This window comes from Eulemur rufifrons, chromosome 7 (assembly GCF_041146395.1).
Source record: "Eulemur rufifrons isolate Redbay chromosome 7, OSU_ERuf_1, whole genome shotgun sequence".
NCBI lineage: Eukaryota > Metazoa > Chordata > Mammalia > Primates > Lemuridae > Eulemur > Eulemur rufifrons.
In genome coordinates this window covers 202,990,849-202,999,392 of record NC_090989.1, presented here as the reverse complement: position 1 = coordinate 202,999,392, position 8,544 = coordinate 202,990,849, and positions in this window count along the sequence as shown.

Sequence of the window (8,544 nt, the reverse complement as noted above, 5' to 3'; positions counted from 1 at the left end):
TGATTTGGGAGACCCAAGCCTTGAAAAACTGATTTCAGACTTGGATGTGAAATTTAAATCATGAATTTTAATGGTAGGTATTTTGTGAAGAATGACTAAGTGATCAAAAAAAGTTCACTTTTAAATTCTGTTTGTGAAAAACTGTCCATATAATATTGAGTATACTGGGGGGAGACAGACTGAGCATGACCCCAACTCCATCAAACAAACAAGACTAGTGTGGCCATGTCTAAGGAGGCATGTGGACAAGTTGTAACAATAGCAGTCATCCGCAGGTGGTTTTTCTTCCTTACGTTCCCCTCTATTCTTTAGACAGGTTTCCAATTATCATGTTTTACATTTATTGCAGAAAACACCTCAAATGTTATTTACATACTTTTCCATTTCATCAAAATTTTATACATATGAAAGTCTCTTACAATGTTGACTTCCATGTGCATTTGGGTTTTATTAATAACTGTGTTTTTAGTGACATGTTTCCATCTCTTAATAGAGACCTCAATAGAAGAAGAAAGAAGCACTTCCCACTGACCTGAGGCATAAAAGAGAGAGAGAGAGAGGGAGAGAGATAGAGACCGAGAAGGCAAGGTGACTCACAAAGAACACGCTGATAGCCGTTCTCAACTACCTCTAAGCTCAAAAACATGACTTGACTTTTCATTCTCTTAGTATCTTTCATGGAGCAGAAGTTTTTAATTTTAATAAAGTCCAACTTACCCATTTTCTCCTTCATGTAGTATCAAAAACTCCATCACCAAGTTCAAAGTCATCCAGACTTTCTCCTATGTTATCTTCTAGAAATTTTATACTTTTGCATTTTACGTTTAGGTCTGTGATCCATTTTGAGTTAATTTTTGTGAAGGGTGTTAAATGTTTTCAAATGTTGAACCAGCCTTGCAGACCTGGATTAAATCTCACTTGGTTGTGGTACATAATTTTTTGTATACACTGTTGGATTCAATTTGCTAATATTTTCTTGAGGATTTTTGCATCTATGCTCACAGGAAATATTGGTCTACATAGTTTTCCTTTCCTGTCATGTCTTTACCTGGTTTTGACATTCAGGTAATGCTGGCCCCATAGCATGAGTTAGGAAGTGTTCTTTCTGCTTCTATTTTCTGGAACAGACTGTGGAGAACTGACATCATTTCTTCCTCAATTGTTTGCTTTAATTCACCTTTGAAGGTGTCTGAGCTGGGTACTTTCTGTTTGGAAGGTTATTAATTATCGATTCAATTTCTTTAGTAGATACAGGCCCATTCAGATTGTATATCTCTTCCGTGTGAGTTCTGGTAGATTGTGTCTTTCAAGAAATTGCTCCTTTTCATCCACGGTAGGAAATGTGTGGGCATAGAAGTGTTCATAAAATTCCTTTGCGGCCCCTTTAATGTGCATTTGACCAGTAATGACATCCCTCTTTCATTGCTGATATTAGTAATTTGTGTCTGCTCTCTTTTTTCTTAGTTAGCCTGGAAGAGGGAATTGCGAGGCTGTTTTGACACCAGACCAGCGTGGGGACATTCGCAGAGTCCCTCGCGAGCTGCAGCGCCAGCCCCACCCTCAGCCTCCCTGGAGCCCGCGGCTCTGCCCTCTGCCTGCAAACTCCAGAAGCACCTGGACATCCGGGTTTCTGAGGTGCTACATTTCGTCTTTCCTCTAAACTGTGGCACTGAGGGGCATTTTCCACTGAAAGGTAGCATCTTAATTTCTGTGCAAATTAGCACAGAAGAGAAAATCCTGCTCACACTAATGACAGCGATTTGTGGTTTTGCGACTGTGGGAACCTGGCACAGCCGCGCAGGCTCCGGGCTGAGCCGCGGCGCGGCGGCGTCTCCACTGTGACCGTCCAGCCCTGAACGTCACAACAGGAAAATCAGGGTGGAGGAAAGGGCGTCGGTGGAAGGGCAGAAAGGGAAGTGGGACTCCACCTAGCTCACTGCTGGGTGATAACAGAGACACAAATGTGAGTGTTACTCAAGATGCCAGGGACATGGCTTATGGCCGCTCCCTCTTGACAGAGTTCCCTGAACAGACGCAGACGCTGGGCGGGAAACGAGACGCTACGCAACCCCCAAGAGCGTGAAGAAGTCACCTCTCCCTGCCTGTGATCCTAGCACTCTGGGAGGCTGAGGCGGGAGGATTGCTTGAACTCAGGGGTTCAAGAACAGCCTGAGCAGAACAAGGCCCCCAGCTCCCACCGTCAGTATGAAAATAGAAAGTAGAAAAATGAGCCAGTAGCTCAAGTAGTCCCAGCTACTGAGGAGGCTGAGGAAGGAGGATCTCTTGATCCCTAAGTTTGAGGTCACAGTGAGCTGTGAACTCTAGCTGGGGTGACAGAGTGAGACTTTGGCTCAAAAACAAAAAGTCATCTCTCACGTCCACTGAATCTTTCCATGCCAAAGATAAAGCTGTGGCATAAAGTTAGATCTGCAAACATTTGAAAGTATTTAAATATCTACTAGTAACATATGGTCCATATATTACTAATATTTACATGGAAATGATCACAACATTTCATCAATATATTAAGGATTTTATTGATTTGTCATATTACATTATATTTATTGCCTATATAGCACAATATAATCTGGGCACATTTGATTGACTATATGAACTAAATTTTGTCTTCCAAATCTTAAAGTTTACACGTAGTGAAAACTTACTATATCATTAGCTTGCAACCGTTAGCATAAAGTGATTCTGTATCTCAGGGAATATTTAATTCTTTAACCTCCTCTTCCAAATTTTTCCTTCTAGGATCAAAATAAACACATAAATCTCAACTGCAGGATAATATTTTATCTTCATATACTCTTTTATACTTTTTCAGAAGGATTTAAAGATTTCCTTTGCTACTCAAAACAGTTTAGTGAAATAAATATCCTTATTTATTACTCTTTAAACAAATTAAAGTTCAAACAGCTTGAGTGAATATTCTAAGGATCACAGAGATAATTAGAACCAACATTAGAATATTTAATCCTCAAATAAATTTTTTTTCTGGAATCTCCATGACGACATGTTTTTCTCCATCCTTTAATGCTGCTGGTGTGAAATAAGTGAAGATGTCACTCTCATGGGAATCAAAGAATATGGGAGGAATTTACAGATTATCTGATTCAATTCATTCATTTTATGATGAGAAAATTAAGACCAGTGAAATTCTTGCCTACAGTCTCCTGACTGGAAACATTGCCTTGTCTACTACATTTTGCTGATATTTGTACCAATTTTTAAATGTGTGTTATTATTAAGATGTACACTCTCTATTACTTCCCTCATACATAAGCTGCTGATTATTTGGAAACTAATTATGTAGTTTTTGTACTTTTCAGTTCTTTTCACCTTTTTAATCACTAATAGTGTTTGGGGGTTTTGGATTTTTTTTTCTTTATACACTTCAATATCATTGAGTAGTGTTTTGCATTTTTAACAAGATCTTCATGTTGGCAATGAAAATGTAAGTTATAAGATGTTAGCGGCAATTTTTCAAGGGTTATGTAGAGAAAAGTTTTGAAACTGATAGCTAAATTTTAATCTATATCTGTAGTTTCACTTAAGTATGATTCTGTCTATAGCCCTCATTTTCACAAGTAATGAAGAGTTAACTACAAAGACAACAAAGAGAAAAACAAAATATTGTCCCACTGTGAATTAGAAAAGTCCCTAAAAAATAAAAATTATGAATATTTTGCTGGCCAAATAACAAGTTGAGTAAAAGAATGAGTGTAGCTTATTACATTGGCTTATGAAAGGTGTCACTAGGATTGCACATTTCTACAAAATTGGCCAGGTGCAGGCTCATATTGTCCTCCCTCTGTAAGAGTCATGGCAAGATGCACTTTCTCTGATGAGGAATCACCAACGTGCACACAGAATACCTTGGAACCTGAGAGCACAAAATGAAGTCGCTGTTGGGGTTTCCTGTAGCCTGCTGGCCATGTGGGCAAATACTTGCTATTTAACCAGCTACAATGGCAGAGCCCTCTAGGAGTCTCAGCAAGACCAGGTACAAATCATCTGTTACCAATAAATAATCCTGACAAGTTAGTAGAACTCACCTGAAGCTCCTCACACCCATGGTTACAAAGCACCACTATTAATTAATCAGTGTGTTTCCTGCTTTGACCAGGGGTCAGCAGGTGCTTTAACAAAAGAGCTAAGGCTAATTCTAACCTACTGGAATTAATCCTTGCAACACCTACAGGTAACTGGAGTTTCTGGGTCTTAAAATAGGCATATGCTGGGCTTTAGTAGATAGTTTCAATTTCTTCAAAGCAGTTGATCCACCACTGTGGCAGTGTATGAGAGTTCCATATACTTGGTATCCCTGCCAGCACTTGGCATGGTCAGTCTTTTTAAGGTTGTTCATTTAAGTTTTTCATGGTGATTTTAGTTTGCATTTCTCTGATGAATAATGATATTAAACATATTTCCATGTATTTGTTACCCATTTTGTATATCCTCTTTGGGGAAGTATGTGTTAACTCTTAACTTTTAAAAGAATTGTCTTTTATTCATTAATGTTCTTTATGTATTTAGAATGTGAGTCCTTTGTTAGATATATGCATTGTGACTATTTTCTCCCAGACTCTGATTTGTCTTTTCACTCAATAGTGTGTTTCAAAGAATAACATTTATTAATTTTGATGAAGTCAAATTTATCACTTTTTCTGTATTTTAGTGCTTATGGGTCATGTTTAAGAAATTTTTGCCTATTCTAAGGTCATAAAAATATTCTCCAACATTTTCTTCTAGAATCTTTATTGTTTTATCCTTCAACTTAAGATATTGATTTATCACAAATTAATTTTTTCTGTATGGGGCCACCTAAGAGTTCAGGTTCATTTTTTCCATATAGATATGCAGTTGATGCAGCACCATGTATTGAAAAAAACATTCTTCACCCACTGAATTGCTGCGGTGGCTTTGTGTAGATCAATTAACCATTTATGCATGGGCTATTTCTGGATTCACCAATCTCTTTCATTGTTCTATTTGTCCTTGTGCTGATACCACAATGTCCTAATTAGTGAAGTTTTAGTGTAAATCTTGAAATCAGGTATTCAGAGTTTCCCAACTTTGTTTTTGTCCTTTAACATTTGCCTTGGCTATCCAAGGTGATTTCATATTTCTGTATAAACACAAAGCAATGTGTTTCTGAACAGTCTACAACCTCATGAGAAAACACACCCTGTTACATTCTCACATGGGATGTCTCTGAAGAGGCAGATCTTGGGGATGCCTAAATTGGGTGCAGAACGCATGTATTATTTTTATAAATCAAAAATTGATTTTAAAGATCACCATGGAAACCTGGAGAAAGTGTTTCTTCACCTGGGTGTTCTAGGACAGTTTCACGAGAAATACTTGGGTGGAATATATCCAGCATGGTGGGCAGGAGAGTCAACAGGTGCAAACACTTGTAGTCCCATAATTGGCATTGGGAGAGTCAAGGACAAGAGCAGACTGGGGGAGCTCATGAAGAGTGGGCCCCTGTGGCAGTGTGCTTGTGCTCTGCAGGACCCACATCCTCCTGTTCTCCCTGGGCACAGAGCTAGACAGCCTTTCCCAGGCTGCGTTGCCATTAAGTGGGGTATTATGACCCCACTTAAGTGGGGTTCTTGCTAATGGCATGTAAGTGGAAGCAACAAGCTCTTCACTGGCTTTTTTCTCAACTCCTGACTGGATAGAGGACTCCCCAGGCTACAAAATGACAGGAGCCTGTGTCCCTGAGTGGCTGTGTGGAACAGCACAGACTTTTCATGGGAAGAGATCTGGGGCAAGGAGAAGAATCATGAAGCTATTGCGGTGGTCCGGAAAAGAGACGATGAGAACCTGCACCCAGGCGGTGGCAGAGGCAACAGAGAAGGCTCCTGCAACCCTTGTTGATTTTATCTATTGTTCCCCTCTTTGGAATATGTTTCTGACAACAATATTTGGTGCATAAGCTTATCCATAACGCATAAGTTGGCATAGCTGATAATTGAGGGGCAACAGATGAGAAGCACCTTTCAGAAAATATGTAAACAAAAGCAGTTCTTCTGGCGCACAGAGGGAAAGGCTTTATTTCACAGTTCCCACCTCTCAGCCCAAACCCCTTCCTCATCATTACCACAATAAAATACTTGCTGTCCTTGTTCCCCTACAAACTTAGCCCGATTTTCCTTTTCCACCTGGAGGAAAGGAGCCCAGGCAGTTTCCTTGGGGGCTGGCTTCACCCTTTGGTGCCGCTCCCTCTTTTCCTAAGTTATGCATGGGCCCCCTCTGCTTCCCCCACACACCACCTCCCATCAGAAAAAAATCCAGTAAGACCTTTCTCAGTAAGATATAAGGACTAATAAAGCTGACGACTTCAGCTTTTACATTCTCACAAAGGACAAAACCTTAAAATTGACTAAAGCTCTGGGAAAGAACGAATAATTTATGTCATTTGAGTCTTCAGAAAGCCAAACATGCCAGACTTTCCGTGAGAGTGGCCCCAGACTGGCCCCAGAAGACACCAGCACAACCCCATCTTTGATGCAGACATGAAACATACTCCATCTTCACCCTTCCAAAATTCCCTTCCGACTTGGGTCACTCTGAGAGTGGCTAAGATTTCTGGGGTCATCAGCATAGCTGACAACCAAATAAGGTCCTCAGTGCACAGGGGAACCAGCAGCAGCCGAAACTGAGGAAATATTCAGTTGCTTTGATTCAGTCTTGCTCCTTTGCATGTTTAACTGGGATGAATTTTGTACTACAGCACTGCATGTATATAAAATGCCACATCATTTTCCCTGAAACAAATTAGCTTCCCTTCTGGGCCCCATCTCACAAGGCTTGAAGGAAATCAGACATTATTGAGACAACCTCCCATTCTCTCCTCAAAGGTGATTGAAAATCCAAGGGGTCCGGAACACACACACAGCACACACAGGCACAAATACCAGAGGGAGATTTTTATTCAAAAATGAAGTCATAGTGTATGCATTTTCTGCAAAATGCCATTTTTTTTTTTTACTTAAAATACATCACAAACATCTCTCTGACATAAGACATGAGTGGCAGAGTTGTCATCAGTGGGACAAGGTAAAGGGCAGAAGTGGGTGTGGGGATAACGCCCCACACTGACCAAGCTGCTTTCTCTCAGGACAGGCTCATGGCGGTGGAGATGGAACAGCACCATGCAATTCCACGGGCTTCTCAGTCAAACTTGAATCCTGTCTCCAACGCATCTTACTGTAATGACTTTGGACATTTACTATAAAGCCCCAAATGGGGCCAATAATAGTCCCACCTCACAGGGTTGTTTTGAGACTTACATTTTATTTTATTATATATATATATATATATATATATATATATTTGTTAATTTCAGAATATTACGGGGGTACAAAAGCTTTGGGTGCATATATTGCCTTTGCTCCGCCCAACTCAGAGCTACAAGCGTGCCCATCCCCCAGACCTGCACCCATTAGGTGTGAATTGACCCATCCCTTCCTCCCCCTCCCACCTGCCTGATGCCTTGTGTATGTTACTTCCATATGTAGACGTAAGTATTGATCAATTAGTACCAATTTAATGGTGAGTACATGTGCTGCTTGTTTTTCCATTCTTGTGATACCTCACTTCAAAGAATGGGCTCCAGCTCCATCCAGGATACTACAAGGGGTACTAAGGGGTACAAGGGTTCATCATTTTTTTAATGGCTGAGTAGTGCTCCGTGGTATACATATACCACATTTTATTAATCCACTCATGTATTTTTTTTTATTTCATCTTATTATTATGGGGGATACAGAATTTCAGGTTACATACGTTGCCCATGTACCACCTTTCCCCCCAAGTCAAAGCTCCAGGCGTGTCCGTTCCCCAGACAGTGCACATTGCACCCATCATGTAGGTATATATCCCTCCCTTCCCCACCCCCCCTTCCCGAGTCAGCACCTTCAAGCGTGACCATTCCCCAAACAGTGCTCAATGCACTCATTATGTAGGCATACACCCATCCCCTCAGTCTGATATCCGATTGGTATCGTTCCCAGATGTGTATTTAGGTGATGATCAGGGAAACCAATTTTCTGGTGAGTACATGTGATGCTTGTTTTTCCATTCTTGGGATACTTCACTTAATATAATGGGCTCCAACTCTCTCCAGGAGAACCATAGAGATGTCGTATCTTCATTATTTCTTATAGCTGAGTAATATTCCAACTCATGTATTTTTTTACCCACATTTTGCCATTTGCTTTGTTTATTCATTTAAAATTTTTTTCTCTTTTCCTTCCTTGCTCCCTCTCTTTCTTTTTTCCTTTCTCCTTCCTTCTTTCCTTTTTCTCTGGAATATTTTTTTGTTTTTGTTTATTTTTTATTTTTTTTATTTCAGCATATTATGAGGTACAAATGTTTAGGTTATGTACATTGCCCTTGCCCCCACCCAGTCAGAGCTTAAAGCGTGTCCATCCCCCAGACGGTGCACATCACACTCATTATGTATGTATATACCCAACCCCTCCACTCCCCTCCCTTCTGCCCGACGCCCGATGAATGTTATTCCTA